This window comes from Microtus pennsylvanicus, chromosome 19, assembly GCF_037038515.1.
Source record: "Microtus pennsylvanicus isolate mMicPen1 chromosome 19, mMicPen1.hap1, whole genome shotgun sequence".
In the NCBI taxonomy this organism is placed as follows: Eukaryota; Metazoa; Chordata; class Mammalia; order Rodentia; family Cricetidae; genus Microtus; species Microtus pennsylvanicus.
The window spans coordinates 39507640-39528569 of record NC_134597.1 but is presented as its reverse complement, the minus strand read 5'-3'; the positions used below and the strand labels follow the sequence as shown (position 1 = coordinate 39528569).

The 20930-nt window shown below is 40.1% G+C and overlaps 1 protein-coding gene and 1 pseudogene across 3 annotated transcripts in view; both read right to left on the bottom strand.

Annotated features, from left to right (window-relative positions):
* The window catches only part of Cntnap2 (contactin associated protein 2), a 2084252-nt gene that overhangs the window by 636723 nt on the left and 1426599 nt on the right, over positions 1 to 20930 (bottom strand). The window lies entirely within an intron of this gene.
* LOC142838407 (myosin regulatory light chain 12B pseudogene) lies at positions 8533 to 9353 on the bottom strand (annotated as a pseudogene).

The window sequence follows — 20930 nt, the reverse complement described above, 5'->3', positions numbered from 1 at the left end:
TAATGGGGAGCCTCTAGAGCAACACGGTGCACTGTGGACGGCGCATCAGCACAGACTGTCTGTGACTACCTGCGGCCCAGGCATGTCTGGAACCAGGGAGACTTTTTTCTTGATATGTCAGAGCCAGGCCAAATAGCTGTGAGTCTGATACTGAGCTGGGAATTGGGGCCATCAAGTTAGCCTCAAAGAGGACATTATTTTTCCTTAAAGAACAGACACATGTAATTTCTATATACATAGACGGAGCACAAGTAAGCCTCTAAAAAAAAGTTTACCCCTTGTAAAGGAAAATTAAACAGAAGAAAACAAATACAGGGATAACAGTAAGAAACCATATTTCTTGGACATATGTTGTTATGCATAAATACATTTAATTCCTGTAATTCTAAAAATAATAATGACCATTAATTAAAAATTCTGTTGAATAAACCAGGGTATGGAGGTATTTTGAATAATGGGGGCAATGTCACATTGACCAGAATTGACAGATATGGATTTTATACCAGACAGCTTTGACTACCACAAGCTCTCTAAATCTTTGTTTTCTCAGTTTCCCCTCCTAAAGCAAAATGTTGTGCAGAATCTAGGAAAGAGGACTCAACTTGAAGGGAGAGAGCAATCAAACATATGGACGGAATCAGTGGATATTATAACATGCCTACATGACATGGAAGCAAGAACCCAGGATACAGCAGAAATGAGAGAAAGAGGGGTAGAGATGGGCAAAAGAAAATAGGATTTTAGAAGAACTGCAAAATATTATTAAAATGAAGATGTACTTGAGAAGTGGTTCAGTTGTTAGAGTGCTGGCCACATCTGCATGAGGACCTTAGTTTGATATCTAGAACCTAAGGAAAAAGACTGCAGGTGGTGGTATAAACTTGGAATCCCGACTTCTGGGATAAAGACACACGAGGATGTCTAGGGTTTTCCAGCTAGCCTTTCTAGTCTAGCTGGTGAACTCCAGGTCAACCGAGAGACCCTGACTCAGAAACCCACTATCGAGAGTTACACCTGAAGTTGACTTCTTGTTTCTATGTGCACACATGTACATGAACACATACACATGTCTGTGGACCATCCATATGCCCAGAAATGTTTGTTGGATGGAATTATTTTTTGCATAACTGGACACATGCTTGATACTTAAACCGAGTCATAGGCCTCACACAAGACTAGTAGATGTATCATCTGTATCCCTTACCCTATGTAGTTTTGCTTTATAATTCTTTGTATTTCCAAAAATTTCCATAATATACATATAATACAAAGAATGTATTCTAAGGGAATAATTCAAAGATCTATTTATATGAATATAAGCAATTTATTTCTTGAAATGGAAGTGAAAATTTTTTTGAAATATTCCCGATTAGAGGAATAGTTAAATATATTGGACATCTATTTATATGAAAAAGCTTTTCATTTGTATCAAAATATGCATTTTCATAGAACAGTTACTACCATAAGGAAGTTATTACCATAATATTCAGTGAAGACCAGAATAAAAACACCTGTCTCCACTGTAACCATAGCATCTTACAATGCCTATGAGCACATAGGGCAAGCACAAACCTACTAAAAGACTTCTTTGGATATCACAAATAAATTTTCTGTCAAGATTTTTCTCTCACATTCAAATCTTTACAAATAATTTGAAAGGGGTGATAATGATTTTCTAAGTTAGACATTATAACCATGTCTTACTCCCTTAAAAATGGTTGCACAAAATGCATTAGTCTTTTTTTTTCTTGTGCTAGGATTGGAATCTAAGGGTGCATGTGTGAGTGTGTGTGTGCATGTGCATGCATGTGTGTGTGTGTGTTTGTGTGTGTGTTAGTCAAGGACTACCACTGAACAAAGTCTTTTTCCCTTAATACAGTGGTTCTCAACCTTCATAATGATGTGACCTTTTAATACAATTTCTTATGTTGTGATGCTTCTCTGCTCCACCACCATCATAAAATTATTTTGGGGGCTACTTCATAACTGTAATTTTGCTGCTGTAATAATTGTAATGTAAATATCTGTGTGTTCCAATGGTCTTAGGAGACCCCTATAAAGGGCTGCTGGGAGTCAGATGACCCAGATTGAGAACTACTGCCTTAATGAATAGGTTTTCACACACGTTCTCTTTATTTTTCTGCTTTCTGCATTTTTATATCTACAACCAAACCCAAGGAATTATCTCAATCACTTTTTTTTTCAGTTATTGCTTCTGGAAATAACAGCATACTTCCTATTGTAACGTTTTTTGCTTGTTTTCTCCTGTGTGGCTGCTGTTTCCATCCGCAGTTCTGATGGTTCCATCTTTGTCTATTCCTTCCTTTCCAAGGCCTCCAATGTTCACACCAGGTCCCATTCATGAGTCTGATGTGTTAACGACTAAAAGTATTTCCTCTTACCAAACAAGGAGCTCTCAGAGGAACCCAGGGGCTCAGAGGTCTGGGAGCTTTACTTTATTTGGAAGCTCAGCTGTCATCCCTAAACAGAGTGCTTTATTTCTAAGGTCATAATGCTCTTTAATAATCACAGATAAATAAAGCTAAATTGTAGTTTAGGTTTCTAAACTTCTTACTTCTTAGAATTCCAGATCATTGAAAACTGTTTCTTCTCTCTTACTTTTAAATCACCAGAAATGAGGCAAAGACTAAAGATTAAAAGTGAACAACTGTCTCTATCTCCATCCATCACCAGATGAAAGTTCTAAGATGATATGCAAGATATTCATCAGTATTGCGCTAGGATGGGGTCATTTCAGGTTCCCTATCCTCAGCTGCCCAAGGAACTAACTGGGGACCTCAGCTTGGGCACCTGGGAGCCCCTCTAGGGTCAATTCTCCTGCCCACCCTAAAGTGGGTCCCTTAACTAAGAATTGTGGTTACGTGCTCCCCTATCCAACCTTCCTTTATCCCGATCCTCCTATTTCCCCAAGTCCCCCCTCCTTCCCTTCTACCTTTTCTCTCCCCATCTCCCCTTACCCCCTTCCCACCCCACCCCCAAGATCCCACTTTTCTCCCCGGCAATTTTGTCTACTTCCCTTATCCAAGAGGATAACGATATGTTTTTCCTTGTGTTCACCTTCTTACTTAGCTTCTTTAGGTTCGCCAATTGTAGATTCTGTGACCCCTATTTATGGCTAGAAACCAATTATGAGTGAGTACATCCCATGTTCTTCTTTTTGGGTCTGGGATACCTCACTCAGGATAGTGCTTTCTATTTCCATCCATTTGCATGCAAAATTCGAGAAGTCATTGTTTTTTACCGCAGCGTAGTACTCTAGTGTGTATATATTCCATACTTTCTTCATCCATTCTTCCATTGAAGGGCATCTAGATTGTTTCCAGGTTCTGGCTATTACAAATAATACACTGGAGCACTGGACTGAGCTCCCAAGGTCCCAACGAGGAGCAGAAGGAGGGAGAACATGAGCAAAGAAGTCGGGACCACGAGGGGTGCACCCACCCACTGAGACAGTGGAGCTGATCTACTGGGAGCTCACCAAGGCCAGCTTGACTATTACCAAAAAAGCATGGGATAAAACTGAACTCTCTGATCATGACGAACAATGAGGGCTGATGATACGCCAAGGACAATGGCACGCAGTTTTGATCCTACGCAATCTGCTGGCTTGGTGGGAGCCTAGCCAGTTTGGATGTTCACCTTCCTAGATATGGACGGAGGGGGGAGGACCTTGGACTTACCACAGGGCAGGGAACCCTGACTGCTCTTTGTACTGGAGAGGGAGGGGGAGAGGAGTGGGGGGAAGGGGAGAGGGGTGGGAGGAGGGGGAGAAGAGTGGGAGGAGGGGGAGAAGAGTGGGAGGAGGGGGAGGGAAAGGGGAGGCTGGGAGGAGGTGGAAATTTGTTTTTTTTTTCTTTATTCTTTTATCAATAAAAAAAATAATCAAAAAAAAAGTGAACAACTCTGTTACAGAATCCTGCAGTTCTCCTACACAGGCACTCTGTTGAGGGACTGCAGGATCAGCATTCACAGGGGCATTCTCACAGAACAGTCAACATTAGACCAATCTCAAAGACATCTATTGAGGACAAAACACAGCGTTGCCACATTCCAGGAACTAGAGACAGTTACGTGAAAGGAAAGGGGTACAAGTCTGGTCTATTTGGAAATCATGGGAGGGTTCTAATATCTTGGTCCAACTTGGGTTTGAAATGTGAAATCATATGTACCTGTCCTTCCTTTGTCTCCTATGGAATTGAGGTGGTATATGTCCTACATTTCCTACTCACTTAGTCCAAGGCTGGAGCCAGTCCCGGTTACAGGTAGGTTGCACAGGGAGCATGGGCGACCTTGCCCCCTAAGTCTCAGCTCTAATCATGCCATGCTTCCTCCTGCCCTTAGGCTTAATGATTTTTTTTTTCTTTTGCCAACTAGCTACTTTTAATGTTTCAAGCTCTAGAAAATGGATCTTCCCTTCGTCCTTTTTGCTTGTTCTGGGCCAGTCACTTCTACATAAACATACTGCCTGCAGGATTCTTGCTGGTTTCCTACAGCTAAACTTAAAACCCTTTTCTAACCCAGGCCACTGGAGAGAAGCCTTTGTATCTGTGGATGGAAGCTGATGAAAGGCAAGCCTAGCTAGCCTAGTATTCCATTCCTGGATATGATACTTAAGATGGTAATAATAATGCCCCATCTAGATATTGTCATATTCTGACACACCATGCCTTTTTTCCAGGTCAAAGTCACTACAGTCACCCGATTCATTGTACCTAAGTAGAGTGTAGGCTGTGATTAATCACCAGACCTCCTCCCAAACTGTGTTTGAATCTGTGCTAAGGCCAGTTTGGATTCACTGTATTTGTTTTATTTCTTTACAAATTTCTTTTAGGGTAAATCTCAAGTCAACACTAATATGTACATTATCATTCCAGACATTGTCTTGGTGTTCAGGTTTAAGATAATTCTAAGATCTTCTTTCTACTCACAATGAACATAGTATCTGTTGTCCAGAAGAAAGAAGAATCCTTTAAATATAACCTTTGGGAGAACACTTGAAAAACAAGTTAGAATACTTATATGACTTTGTTCTGTTAAAATTATTTGATCATATTATATGATTTGCCAATTAACAAGATTATGATGAAGTATATTCACAGAATCATATTGAAAATAATTTTTATAACATACTAATTAAACTTTTGCTAGCAAAATTTCACTTTTGTGAATAATCATTTAAAAAGTTTGGGAAAGATTAAGTATTATTTTCCCCTTGTGAATAACTGCATATTAAATTTGAAAACAATGAGAATCTTTGTTTCTCCTCATAAACATGAAGAAAAAAGAAAATAAAAAATAATTTGAAAGCAAATGCTACACATTCTTTTTCTAGTGGAGACCTTATTATCATTTGTCAAAACATCATTTGCTAATTTCGAGTACCTGCACTTACAAGAGAAAAATAATTATAATAACGCACAGCCCCTGGTTTATTGCAGCAATCAAACCTTCAAAGCGTGAAATGTCACAAAAGGTAAGTTTCCTGGAGTCTCAGTGACTTTCCATGACATCCAGGCCTTCTGCAGATCAAATCACCAACAGATTGTTTGGGCCATTTCGACAATGGCCTCAAATTAATCATCATTAAAGAAATGTCATTTCAAAAACAATGGGAAGAAAAATCACAGAAAATAGGGTACATTTTTCTATTTTCCCATTTACCTTGTCATTCAGTCAACAGTACACAGACATTAAGTCCAATTCTATGCCTAGCACAAAAATAGTGTTTACAGAGTTTCACATGAGTCTGAGTAGGTTATTGGTTTTTAAAAAGTCTGTCTTCAAATGGCACATTTTAACGAAGCCTGTTCAACCTCACCTGCTGTTTTCCATTTGAGGGTCTGTTCTCTATTCCTTCTCACACAGTTTCTTTGAGTTCAGTGTGACAAGTTAGCATAACATACTCTCTCTGCTCCTGCCAGCTCTACCATGATTTGGGGGAGAAAATCAATAGGAAAAGCTCTGTTTTCCCACCAGGGTAGTTGAGATTCTCCTCTGGCCTTGTAGGACAGACTGGCTTGTGACACCCCATTCTTCTGATGGGTTGATGGTCATTGCGGCTGAATGCACAGAATCCTGGGACAGCCTCCCCTTTTTCTGCCTCTCTCATTCTCTGTTTCTTCCTCCCTTCCTCTCCCCTACCTTGAAAATGTTTCTAAGTAATGATGCAAGTCAACTCGTGGATTAATTTTCCTTAAAAAAAACTGTATTTCTCTGAAAAGCACCTCAATTGTCTCTTTTATAAAGATGTTTCATCTTTTACATGCTTGTACTTCATGTGTCTGAACAGAAAGAACACCATGGGATAAGTAATCTCTTATCTTCTACAGACTCTGATCTCTTCCATCTCTTTTACCGGATGTTGGATTAAACAAATTGGTTAAAATATAATGTGTTACATCACTGGCTTTGTGGCAAAGCCTAAGATAGACAACGTGTAAATCAGGAAGGGTTTGTTTGGGTTCATGATATATGAAGCTTAAACTCACTGTGAGGTGGCTTCATTTCTCTCTGAAGTCACAAGTGTCAGTGGTAGCCTGGGGCAAAGGAGTGCTTACCTCATGACAAAACCCAAACCAGAGAGAAGGTAAAGCCAAGCAGCGTTTCCTGCACTAGGGTGCCCCCAATTCCCTAACATCTTTCTACTGGCCATAATTCTTACAGAGTCTACCACTTCCCAATAGGTCTCAGGCTCTCAAACTTCCAATGCCTGGGCCTCTGGGGGACTTCAAGCTATGATCCACAGAAAACATGAAACATCCCTAGGAATAGAAATTAATTATAGCAATAATTATTAATTCTAAACAAAAGGATGCTTTTTCCTTGAATGCCAATATTTTCACAAATGATTACACATCTGAAGATAAAACCCAGAAGAAAAAGAGGACTAGCCAACTTATATTTGTGGCATGTTTTACTTATTTCAATTTTTTTCTTGAGAAAGTTATATATATTATAGTAACCTCTTTCTAATTATTCTGTTGTCAACTGAGAATTGTCCGTAATTCATTATTTTTATTTGCTCAGCATTCTGCCTATATATTGCATTCCACAAATGTAAACAATTTATAAGTAAATCTTGCTTATTTTATGTGGATAAAATAATTTGCATAGAAAAAGTATTTGTTTAAAAATAAATTCTGGAAAATGACTGGTAGTAAATATTTAGAATAGAGTTGGGAAAATGTAATTAATTGAGTTGAATTCCAACAATTCTATAGGAAGAAAAGGAGGGCATACAACAGAATATTTTGATTTACTAATAAAACATATTAGTACTCTGATGCACAATGGTCCATATAATAAAAATGTAGACTTACTGTAGAACATCTTTGTTAAATTTTCAGTAACTCAAAAGTATTAATGAAAATTAGAAACATTTAATATCTATGCATAACCCTTTACTCCATTAAAAAATTTTTACTGACTGACTGTCTAGAGCAGATAATGTATATAGAAGAAAGAACAAGACACAATTTGGTGGGGCAGGGGGAGGGGCTAGGTTTACCAGATTCTACATTTCTTTCTTTTCAAAATTTTAATTTTACTTTATATATGGGAGTGCTTTGCTTGCATGTATTTCTATGCACCATGTGTCTAGTGTTCATGGGAGCCAGAAGAAGCCATCAGATTCCCTGGAACTGGAGTTAATGAATGAGAACCACCATATGAATGCTGGAAATTGAATCCAGGACCCCTTTAAGAACTACAAGTGCTCTTAACCATTGAGCCGTCTCTGCAGTCTTAAAGTCTGTATTTAATGCATGACCCTTTCTCTTTCCTTAGACTTTTATGCAACAGAATGAATCTCAGAGACAGAGACCTACAGCAAATTAGCTTAAGTAAAGATAAAATTTGTTGGTTCAGGTATATCAAAAGTAGAGTTTGAAGTAGCAGTAACTGATCAAAGACACAAAATAACCTGAAAGCTCAAATTACACAAAAATATTTATTTCAATTTTCCCTTTTCTTCCATTTCCTTTCTTCTTTCCTCTCTTCTACTATGTTTGTAAATTTTCATCCTGAAATGGGCTTCTTTCAAGTTAAGGCATTGAGAGTAGGAACAAGTGGTCCATCTAGGGTGATATCTCAGGTAGTGGTCATTCCTGGCTCCAGTTAAAGCCCCAGAAAGACTGGTCGGCTACTCCAAATTAGATAATGATCCATTAGTAATCTGTCTTGCTAGAAGAAAGACTATTCACAGACTTGTCTGCAGTGTATATGGCAAAACCTCACATCATGGACTAGAAAATCCCTTTTGAGAGAACAGAGCCATTTCATACAAGGAAAATATAGGATAGACTCAAATGGAAAATGTATTTTATGTTAATTTTTATTAAGTAAGGAAAATCAAATTCTATTCTATCATTAAATATTAACTATACTTGGAGTAAACTTAATATTGTTGCATTGGAAGTGCTGAATTTCTTATTATTTGCACATTTTCCTCTAAATGAGTGATGACATCACAGTGAAGTCATTCATAAGATTCATTTCTTTTGGGGGGGGCTTTCACATTGTTGATTTTTATTCGCATGGTATTTTCAACACAATTTACAGCATTGTCCCCATTTCCAGTCTGATTATACAAGTGCTAAATGACAGAAAAGTCTGAAATAAATACATTACAAAAAAGGCAAAACTGTGAACTAAGTGGTGTGCAGAAGGTCCTACAGGTGGGGGAAGGAGCTGAGAAGGAAGTGAGTAGGGTCACATGACAGGAGCTCCCCCTGGAGTTCTTCAGTCATCTTTGACTTTTGCTCCGTGCTTGAGGATGCGCGTGAACTCGATGTAGTTGAAATTGCCCTTCTTGTCAATGGGGGCCTCCCTGTAGAGCTCATCCACTTCCTCATCTGTGAAGCGGTCGCCCATGGTTGTCAGCAGCTCCCTCAGGTAATCCTCCTGGATGGCGCCTGTTGCTTCCTAATCAAAGCAGGCGAGGGCGTTTCTGATGAAATCTTCGGGATCTGTGCCATTCAACTTCTCTCGAAACATGGTGAGGAACATGGTGAAATTGATGGGGCCTGGGGCCTCAGTCATCATGGCATCCAGGTAGGCGTCGGTGGGATTCTTGCCTAGAGAAGCCAGCATGTCATGCAAGTCCTCCTTGTCAATGAAGCCATCCCGGTTCTGGTAGATCATGTTGAAGGCCTCTTTGACCTCTTGGATCTGGTACTGGTCAAACATGGCGAACACATTGGATGTTGCGCGCTGAAGGCGCTTCTTGGTGGTCTTGGTCTTCGCCGTGTTGCTCAACACGGTGGTGGTTTAAATCAGATCCGAGGACACATGCACGAGACGACCCGAACGGCTACTGCGACCAGCGGAGGGCTGCGGAGGGCAGATTCATTCTTTATTACGTATTTCTAGGATGGTCCTAGGTTCCCGGAGGCATGTGTGGATGTCAGAGGACCACTTTCAGGAGTTGGTTTGCTCGTTCTACTATGTAGGTTTGGGGGACTGAACTGAGGACATCAGGCTTAGAAATGAGTGCCATCACCTGCTGAGCTATCCCACCAGCACTTCATCCTACATTTATAAAATATTTTTAATTGATTTTATTGAGCTATACATTTTTCTCTGCTCCCTTCCCTTTCTCTCCCTTTTACCCCCTCCCAAAGTCCCCATGCTCCCAATTTACTTCGGAGATCTTGTCTTTTTCTACTTTCCATGTAGATGAGATCCATGTATGTTTTTCTTATGGTCCTCATTGTTGTCTAGGTTCTCTGGGATTGTGAAATGTAGACTGGTTTTCTTTGCTAAATGTCTAAAAGCCACTTATGAGAACATATGATATTTGTATTTCTGGGTCTGAGTTATCTCACTCAATATGATGTTTTCTAGATCCATCCATTTGCCTGCAAATCTCAAGAAGTCATTATTTTTTCTGCTATGTAGTATTCCATTATGTAAATGTACCACATTTTCCTTATCCATTCTTCATTCAAGGGGCATTTAAGTTGTTTCGAGGTTCTGGCTATGACAAACAATGCTGCTATAAACATAGTTGAGCATATGCCCTTGTGGTACCATTGAGCATCCTTTGGATATATACCCAAAAATGGTATTGCTGGGTCTTGAGGAAAGTTGATTTCTAATTTTCTGAGAAATCACCATACTGATATCCAAAGGGGCTGTACCAGTTTGGAGTCCCAACTCACATCCTTTCCAGCAGTGTTTTTGATCTTGGCTATTCTTTCCAGTGTAAGATGGAATGTCAGAGTTATTTTGATTTGCATATGTCTTATAACAAGTATGTTGAACATTTCCTTAATGTCTTTCAGCCATTTTAGAGCTCACTGTTTAGGTCTGTACCACATTTTTAAAGCGAATTATTTGTTCTTTTGATGACCAGTTTCTTGAGCTCTTTGTATATTTTGGAAATCAGCCTTCTGTCTGATGTGGGGTTGGTGATGATCTTTTCCCATTCTGTAGGCTGCTGTTTTGTCTTGTTGACCATGTTTTTTGCTTTATAGAAGTTTCTCAGTTTCGGGAGGTCCCATTTATTAATTGTTTCTCTCAGTGTCTGTGCTACTAAGGTTATATTTAGAAAGTGCTCTCCTGTGCCAATGCATTCAACTGTACGCCCCTTTTTCTCTTCTATGAGGTTCAGTGTGGTTGGCTTTATGTTGAGGTCTTTGAAGAAATAAATTGAAGAGGACACCAGAAAATGGAAAGATCTCCCATGCTCTTGGGTAGGTAGAATTAACAGAGTAAAAATGGCAATATTACAAAAAGAAATCTATAGATTCAATGCAATGACCATCAAAATTCCAGCAAAATTCTTCACAGACCACGAAAGAACAGTACTCAACTTCATATGGAAGGGCAAAAAACCCAGGATAGCTAAAACAATCCTGTACAGAAAAGGAACTTGTGGAGGCATCACAATCCCTGACTCCAAACTCTACTACAGAGCTACAATACTGAAAACAGCCTGGTATTGACATAAAGACAGACAGGAGTACCAATGGAACCAAACTGAAGACCCAAATATCAATCCACACACCTATGAACATCCAATTTTTGACAAGGAAGCAAAAAATATAAAATGGAAAAAGAAAGCATATTCAACAAATGGTGCTGGCGTAACTGGATATCAACATGTAGTAGAATGAAAATAGACCCATATCTATCACCATGCACAAAACTCAAGTCCAAATCCAAGATCAGAGGCCTCAATATCTTATGTTTTTGAGACAGAGTTTCTTGCTAGACATCACTTATTTTCTAGCTGTCTACCTGGTGAGACACCTCCCCCCAGCACTCATCATCAAGTCTTTGACACCCAGTGCTGGGGTTACAGGTAGATGATACCATGCCTGCCTTTTAACGGAGATGCAGGGATTTAAGCTCAGGCCCTCATGCCTGCATTGCATGTACTTTATTCATTCTTACCCTATTTGAAACCGTAGCATTAATTGACTGGTATACAGAAGGGCATACCGTCAGTGTAATTCAACCCCACCAGGTCTGTGGCCTTACTAAGTTATTAGAAAGAAATTGTCAAGCAAAGCTACAGAATATGATTTGTTTCTATCTTCTATGTGTTTTAATGTTGTGTTCACTTCAGTCACCAAAGTTGTAGGGTTCTATGAACCATTTGTTCCCCATCTAAACCTCTGGGTTTTCACTGAGAACTGAGCAGAGAGGGGACAACCCTCAACTTTTAAAAAATTAATAAATAATCACACGGCACAGTGTCTAGGTGCTCAGATGCACTTACTATGACCTTAGTTCCACAGAACCCAGAAGCTTTAGCCTTGAGAATTCATACTGTATTTAACCAGTGTCTGTACTCAGTGGTTCACTGAAATTTGTATTAACTTTATTTACTTTGAGTGCACGTGTATGGGCATGTGTAGCCTAGGATGATGTCAGAAGACAACTTGCAGGTGTCAGTTTTCTCATTACATGATGCGGGTCCTAGGGATCAAACTCAGTCATCAGACCCAGCAGTGGATGTCATTACCTCCTGAGCTATCTCCCTAGCCCATTAGTGACACAATATACAGAGGCACCAATATTTTATTAATCTGCTAACATTTTCTTTCACTAAACCCTTTGTATTTATGTAGGCATTTCTGCACTTCTATTTAGGGACAATGCCATTTTCATGTCCCCCTGTGTTTCTCTAGAAAATAAATGAGACACATGTCATCCCTTTCTCTCTGTCAATCAGGGAATCCGGGTGGCAGTGGCCAAAGTGAAACCACAAAAAAATAGAAAAATATCAAGAAAGGTAAAACTGGTTATTTGGGCATATTCTTGTTTATAAGACTTGAAATGAAAAACTAGATATACAGTATGCAAATGCAAGGCTGTTTCAGCACGAATAATAAGATGACCACACAAAAGGGCCAGTTGGTCACTAGCGATATGAGGACCCTGCACAATGGAAGGTTGGACTGCGGCAGCAAATGAAAGCTGTTGACCCTAATTGTATATCGTGGGATAGTATATGGTGCCAAGTACCCACACACATAATCCATAGCAAGACAGGGTTCTTGCTTTGGGGTTGAATGAGAAAATGTTAGAGACAACTCCTGAAGCTCAGGTATAAAGAGGGAAGGTTAAGGAAGTACAAAAACTCTGAGAGCAGTGCCCAGGTACAACTGGAAGTCACCCTGGCTACCCCACAACTTCTACTCTTTCTCCTAAGACTAGCCAAGCCCCAAAACTTCAAGGGCTTGGGGAATTGTCAATGAAATGAGCTATACAGGAGATTTTCAGGAAGTCAGACATTTGCTAATTCCCTCTGGTTTGTCCTGAAGCCTGTTCTCACAGTCCTGCAAATGAAAACATTCTCCCAGACTGTACTTGGCTCCACGGCTGCACTGTGTTGAGTACTGTGGCATTTGACTGCCTCCAAACAGCCATGCCCCAGGGAATGTTGAAATCAGAAGGGCTCCACTTGCCCTTTTAGTAAATGCCTTCCTGACCCTCTTTCCGGGCCGGGGAACTTGCTGTGTGCGCTAAGTCTTTAGAGTGGCACTAGCCAACCTTCCAAGTGGCTGACACTGTCGATGGCTCTTCGCCTCTCCAGAGAAGAGAGTTGCTGTCTTCAGTCCTCTTAAGGCTGCCTCACGGCTGGCCTGCTGCCAGAATGCATGTCCACTAGGATGCTCTTCTTGTATCCACTGCCACCTTAGTCCCCAAAAGAGAAGAAAGACGAGCCAAGCTCACTGTGTTCCTCTGATCATTTCACCTAACACTGAAACTTCCTTTTCCAAACAGCCGGCATTTCCCAACTATAACTGCAGGGACAGAAGACAGAGAAGGAGGAGATGAATGTGAGAGGGTTAGGAGCAGCAGGGTGGATCTGCAAGGAGTTAGGGTGAGAAATTGGGGATAAATGTGATAAAAAAATACCTTGTGTGCAGGTCTGCACCTTCTCAATATAGTGCTATTACTTCAGTGTTCCCTGAGGGACAACATTGCCTGTGGTGCTGAAGATTTAAAGACCTATCTCTGGGACTCAGCTTGTCTCAGTTAAGATCTTCCCTGGAGCTCGAGGTGGGTCTGTGGCTGGATCTGCAGCCCCCTCTCAAAGCTCAGTGTTACCTCTGCTCTCCAGCAAGGTTATAATGTCAGCGTCTCTATCAAAAATCTTCAGAGTTTGCCATAACTTCCTGAGTACACACATTTCTTTGGTGTATCACTGATGGTCTTCCAGTCGAATTCCAAGCCATTCTGCCTGCTATTGTTTTGTACTACTGGTTAGATGTGTTCCTTTCCATCTATGTTCTTTGAAGCTTCGCTTATACACACCTATTGGCTGCAATGATGGCACAGTGTGGTAGTGTGGGAAATAAACAGAGCATGGAACTCTAATCATCATCTACTCAGTAAATCCACCCCAAAAGTAAATCTTGTATGTTCTTATTGTGAGAGCATGCTACCAGGCTGGGACTGAGCCTGTCTTTGACTTAAATGGTTTTATACTTAGTAGCATTCCACATAGCTTCCCACTTTCCATGCACTTGCCTGCAGTGTGTGATATCTGTTCTACTGCTGGGAAAAATCTGGTTACGTTGAACTCACTTGACCCCATTGCTTACCTGGTTTGTAAATATGACCATATCCTTTATGAATTAATTAAAATATTTTCTTTTTAAAAATAATTTTATCTCTGTGTGCTTATGCGTGTGCATATTTCACATGCAATTATCTGCAGAAAACAGAAAACAGGATGTGGTGGATCCCCTGGAGATGGAGTTCAGGGTGATTGTGAACTGCCCTGGTGCTGCAGGAGCTCCTTCCACTCCTTCAGCCAATAGCCACTGACATACCAGCCCACTGGGGCATGGTCCCCTATATGGGTGATGAGATCTGAACTTGGGTCTTCTAGAAAAGCAGCAAGTACATTTAAATTTTGAGTCATATCCCCAGTCCCCCAAAGGTTTCAGGAAGGGCCTGGAGTGGAAAATCTTTGATCTCAACTGACTGTTTAAAGATCAAATTATGCAAAGGAGAGAAATCATGTCAGTTTTGCACGAATTCACAAAGCTCCCCATATGTGTTTTCGGAGACTAGATATTTGTCATTATCTATCATTTCGGATCACTTTACTATCAAGGCATTAACATTCTTATGTTAGTGTTTTCAAAGCAGCTTGAAGTTTATTGATTTTCTATATTGCCAGATGATTAATTTTATTCTAGGAATCTAGTGAAAATTAATCTAAGCTGTATAGCATAATGCCAGCAGCTGGAACCCATAATGCAATCTCCTTTGGTTTGCTAGTTACCCTTGTTGAATAACCACAGAAGAAAATTACCACCATCAAAAGCATAGTGTAAAGATCCTTAGCTTATTACCCCTTGCAATTCTGTCAATGAAGTTTGTTAACAGATGTAAATGCAGACAACCACAGGGTTAGCTTGGTGTTTGTTCTGGTTAGTTTCTGCCAACTTTACACAAGTAAGAACTATTTAAGAGAGATCTTAATTGAGACAATGACTCCATGAGAGACATTAGCTCCATTGGCCTGTAGGTAAGTTTTTAAGGGTATATTCTTCATTACTGATGGATGTGGGTAAGACCAGCCTAGTATGGGTTCTGATTGTATAAGAAAGCAGGCCAAGAAAGTCCGGAGGACTGAACAAGGCAGCAAGCTTCACTCCTCCATGTCTCTGCTTCAGTTTACATCTCTAGCTTCTTAACTTGATTGAGTTCCTGCCCTCAACTTCTTTTGATGATAGACTGTGATATGGAACTATATGCATAATAAACTTTTTACTCTTTAAGTTGCTTTTGGTCATGGTGTTTTATCACAGCAGTAGAAACGTTAACTGAAACAGTTTTGCTTCTTCTGATAGACTATGGGTTTAGGAGACATCACTTAGGTGGCTTGGCCCCAAACAGAAAGAATATGAAAATCAGCCAAAATTATTTACTAAATTCATTCAAAATTCTGTGCTCCACAACTCAGGCATAAATTGTTACTTTTCCTCAAGTCTAAACAGTTTATATCCAATTATTCCTCGTTTTTGCATAACATAGCTTCTCGTACTATGAATGGCAGAAAGTATGTGAACATATTAAGGCTAAAAGCAGGAAAATGTTGACGTTAGTTGCCATGTCAATCATCCAAACATGACATTTGAAACAGAAAATCATCTCTAATTTCTTGGACATTAAATGTGACCAATCACAAAGTCTGTGTGAAAACTTGAAAACGTGTAGTTAATATATAATACCTATAGGCATGACTGAAGCCCAGGCTTCAATCTACAAAACTCTGGATCAAACAAAGCAAATGAAAGAAAAACTGGATCTGAGCCTGGTGCTTGGATGTGGATCTCTGCATCTGCTTCCATCAGTTACTGGATGAAGGTGCTGCTATGACAGTTAGGGCAATAATCAATCTGATTACAGGGGAAGGCCAATCAGGCTACCTCTCCACTATTGCTAAGTGTCTTAGTTGGGGTCATCCTTGTGGATTCCTGGGAATTTAGCTAGCACCAGATTGCTCCATAATCCTATAATGGCTCCCTCTATCAAGATATCTTTCATTGCTTTCCCACTCGTCCCTCCACCAACTTGACCATCCCATTCCCTCTGTCCTTATCTCCTCTCCTCTCCCGTTCACTGCCTTCCACTCCCAGTTTAACCAGGAGATCTCATCTGTTTCCCTTTCCAGGGTTATCCAGGCTGAGCTCTGGGAGTTCAGTGGAAAAGAAGGATGAGAGATTTTATAAGCAAGGGGATGTCAAGATTATGACAGGGAAATCCACAGAGACAGCTAGCCATAGCTCATGGGAACTCAAAGTCTCTAGACCTAGAGCTGGGGAGCCTGAATGGGACTAAACTAGGCCCTCTGCATGTGGGTGACAGTTGTGTAGCTTGGTCTGTCTGAGGGGCCCCTGGCAGTGGACCAAAGCTATCCATGGTGAATGAGCTGGCTTTTTAGAGCTTTACTCAAACTTTGATGCAGGGGGGGAAGGGCTTGGTTCTGCCTCAACTTAATGTACTAGGTTTTGTTGACTCCCCATGGTAGATCTTAACCTTTTGGAGGAGTGGATAGGAATTGGTTGGTGGGGGGAGGTAGGGGATCATGAAGAGGGGAGGGAAGTGGAAACTGTGGTTGGTATGTAAAGTGAAGAAAAAAAATTAAAGAAAAAAAAACAATGAAAGAGACAAAACAGGAAGATTTGTTTAGGTGTTTTTCTTACTGAAGCCAAACCTGATGAGACTAGATGGTGACACAAACTGTCAGGCAACACATATCAATTGTGATGGCTTGTGTGTGTGCCATGTGACTGTGTTGCAAGCATATTTGAAAAGGCAGAATGTGATAGGGATGGGGAAGGAAAGGCTTTGCAACTTTATTTGATCCAACATCTTTCCCTTGGGAAGACCAGAAGATGAGAGGAAGGGAGAGGAACAGAGAGATAAAGGAGGGAGGGGGGGAGGAAGGAAGGGAGAGAGAGAGAGAAAGAGAGAGAGAGAGAGAGAGAGAGAGAGAGAGAGAGAGAGAGAGAGAGAGAGAGAGAGAGAGAGAAGAGCATGGTAGGTAGAGAGAGCCCAGTAAAGAACCCTTGTAAACTTGTTAATCAGACCTTTTTTTTTATTTTATTTTTTATTTTTTGAGACAGGGTTTCTCCGTAGCCTTTGGTTCCTGTCCTGGAACTAGCTCTTGTAGACCAGGCTGGCCTCGAACTCACAGAGATCCGCCTGCCTCTGCCTCCCGAGTGCTGGGATTAAAGGCGTGCGCCACCACCGCCCGGCTTAATCAGACCTTTTGATAATGAATCAGTCTGTATGGGCCCTTCTGGCTTGCTATACTTAGTCAGTCTAGGGTGTTTATCACAAGCAAATGAGAAATTTAATTGGTTTGTGGGATATGGCCCATTAGAAAGTATTAGGCCAGCTATAGAATTACCAAGGAACCAAAGGGAGTTATTTCACACCAAGCAGCTCCCCTGTGGAAGTGGTGCACTGCATACATCACTCCAGGCTTCAGACATTACATCTGGGAGAGCCCAGTACAACAAAGGAGGACTTGAGGTGTTGTGTATTAAATTCAGATGTCTCTGTACCCTGCTATTATTGTTACTGGCATCTTTCCAATCATCAGTAAACTTTGATTTTTGATAAGATTTTTGAATCTTGGGAACCTGACTTGTCAGTCTGGTTCTTTGTATTAAATCATAGTCTTAAAAAATAAAGAAATTTTAAATGACTGAAAGACATTTTTATAGATAACAGATGAATTTGGCCGAAAGTAAATTAAAGAATACCTTATGTGTTCAAGGGTCTTATCATGTATGTGCTTCATTCATGTCGTGCCAACAGAGGCCATAAGAAGGGGTCAGATCCCCTGAACTGAAGTTACCTGAAGTTGTTAGCTGCCATGTAGGTGCTGGGAACCAAACCTGGGTCTTCTACAAAAGCAGCAAATGCTCTCTAGCATTAAGCCCTCTTCCCAGTCCAATAGTGAACATAGATTTTATATTTCTTTCCCAGTGGTAGGCTATAACTATTATATGAAGCAGTAACTCCCTTATTGTATTTAAAATGTCTAAATTTTCATAGCAAAGCTATACTTCAAGGAACTGTCTCATGACAATCAAACTTCTTGGAGGATTCTAGACAAGCAGGCCATAGGAATGGGGGGTGGCAGATTTAAAGTGGATCACTACACTTACACTGTGTAATACCTTATACAAAAGTAACTTTACGTCTATCAGGGACAAGCAGGCTATGATCACAGATCTCTGGTACATTCTCCTGATGCAAAAGTTTGTGTATGGGAGATCAAACTGTCCTTAGAACTTCAAGTGACTGGAAACTCAGCAAGAAACTAGTAATTGCTTAGTTTTTTTATAGCCTCGTGGATATTTAACATATGAAAAGCTGCACTTGAAGTAATACACAATAGCTGATTTCCTTGAAGAATTTTCTCTTTGAAAAGTAAGAGCCCATTTTTCGAAAGAAATCTCAGGGTGCAAACAACCCTGTTGTCTACAGCAATGGTAAGCACATCCATGTCCATGAGAAGCGAGGTACTCAGCTGAGGAGAAAACTCAGCCATAAAGCCTTTGCTAGCATGTGCAAGGCTCGCAGTTAGATCCCCACTGCTGTCAAACAAGTTGGAAAGTGTGGAAGTAAATGATTGAATTAACCTGGGAAATCCAAGTGCAGGGATTTGTGTTCTTCCACTTTCTCTACTTCAACTGTACAAATGCAGGAACCCAAGACGGGATCAGCTCAAGAGGCACTGGGGGCAGCTTCCCGGGGAGCTGGCAAGTGACGCACTCCTGTGGGTTTCTCTGAGCACAGGGCATAAAGGAATGTTAGTGATTATCTTAGGAAAGATCTGTTTTCAGTGAGAAAAGTAAAATAGTTCTCAGATGACTTTCCAGGAGAAAGGCTTCCAGCAGATGCTGGCAGAATTGCATCTCCTCATCACATTTGTATGGTAACTTTTGTCCCAGCCCTGTCTTCAGATTGTCTGCTCTTATAGTAGGCTGTTCACAAAGCCTATGTAGAAGAATTGTCTTCTCGTATGTGTTGAATTAATTTCAATTTTATTTTGTAAGATTCTAAGAGGCCTGGTGGTGGTGGTGCACATCTTTAATCCCAGCGCTCGGGAAGCAGAGGCAGGTGGATCTCTGTGAGTTCAAGGACAACCTGGTCTACAAGAGCTAGTTCTGTGACAGGCTCTAAAGTTACAGAAAAACCCTGTCTCAAAAAACAAAATAAAAAAAACAAACAAACAAACAAAAAGATTCTAAGAGACTGTGAAATATGCACATATGAATTTTGTTTTTTTAATTTAATATTTCCATTTCATAATTATTTTAAGCTAAAATGTCGTGTGTTTTATTTTTAATAGACATTTTTTCTTACAATATATTCTGATTATGGTTTTCTTCCCCCAACTCTATCTAGATCCTCCCAGACTTCCCTTAATCCCAAATCCACACCTTTTCTTTCTTTCTCTCACACAAACAGGCATTTAAAATAACTAATAATAATAATGATAATTTAAAATAAAAACAAACAAACCTTTTTATAAAGTGTTAAGCATACACTGCAAGACTACCTAGTTAAAACATTGACCACATTACATCAATACAACTTACTTGTATCTATTGCTTAAAAGAATAGTTGCATTTACCACATGGTAATAAGATGATCTTTGTTGTTTAAAGCTTTTATGTGCCTAAATTTGGCCCTTGGTTAATCATCTGCAGTTGTTAAAATCCAGGTTCAGAGTTTTCTTTCTGAAGTTCTGAGAAAACAACTGTAAGATACATCTGGAAACACAAGAGCCAGTCAGACAATAAGAATATATAAGGAATAAATATTTTAAAGTTTATTAAATTAGAGAGAAATTAAGACAAGGAGGCATTGCTGTATTGTGCTAATATCCAGTTGGCCTTCCTTTCTGTTACCTGAGGGAGCATAACAAACAAGGTAAAGACCAAGCCTACAAATCTATAAATGAGTTCTAGTAGGCAGACTACACATCACACAGGACTGGAAAGACTGGGAGGAGTTTCTAGGAAGGTCCCTCTGTTTCTGGAACTTTTCCTTTAAGTATTAAACTACAACTTCCTCTCTAGGAAACTATTTTGATGGCATCTTTAAAGAACTAACTTTTCCCCAAATAACCACTCTTAAATACTGCCAAATAAGGAAGAAAGAAGAAAACGGAGAAATAGAGAAACTCTTTAAAAGGCAGGTAAGCAAAAAAGCTGGTGTGCAAAAAGGCATGGTGTGCAAAGACAGCGGATTGGTGACCAGCTGGTCCAATGCTAATGTCTTAATTACAAATTATCTGTTAGATTTCAGGGGTTGGGTTAAGTCCTAGCCATCTTCTTTCTTATATGTGTTCATATATTTGAGGCTGCATTTTTTCCACCAATCTCAAAACTAGTGTGTTCTATGGTTATTCAACCAAAATGTTTAATAATTATTTGAGTCACAACTATCTGGCCACTTAGATAACAGTCTTCCTCCATGTTTAACATAGGCTCTCATATGCATCTCGTATGTTTCTGACTACTGGCTAATTCTGACAGAGTCACTAAAGTGTTAACAGCAAAAAAACCCAAAATCCACTCAATATTTTTGTTCACGTAGGTGGAAGTAGATGCCCTGCTAAGGAATTTGCCCAGAGAACCAGTGGGAAGGGTGTTGCCAGGCTGAGCTGGTAAAGCACGTTTCTTGAGGGGAGAAAACAATGACTAGGAGAATGCAGCTCGAAAAACACAAGGATGAACTAAAGATATCTTTCGGACCTGAGCTCATTTGACAACATCTGACCATCTTCAAAGGCTGAGAGATCCTGTTCTCATGAATCCTTTCCTCCCAAACACATTGTCCCATGGAAAAGATGCTGAAATCACATGACCCTGTAAGGTCATGACAGAGAAGGGGAAGAGGAAAGGAGGGAG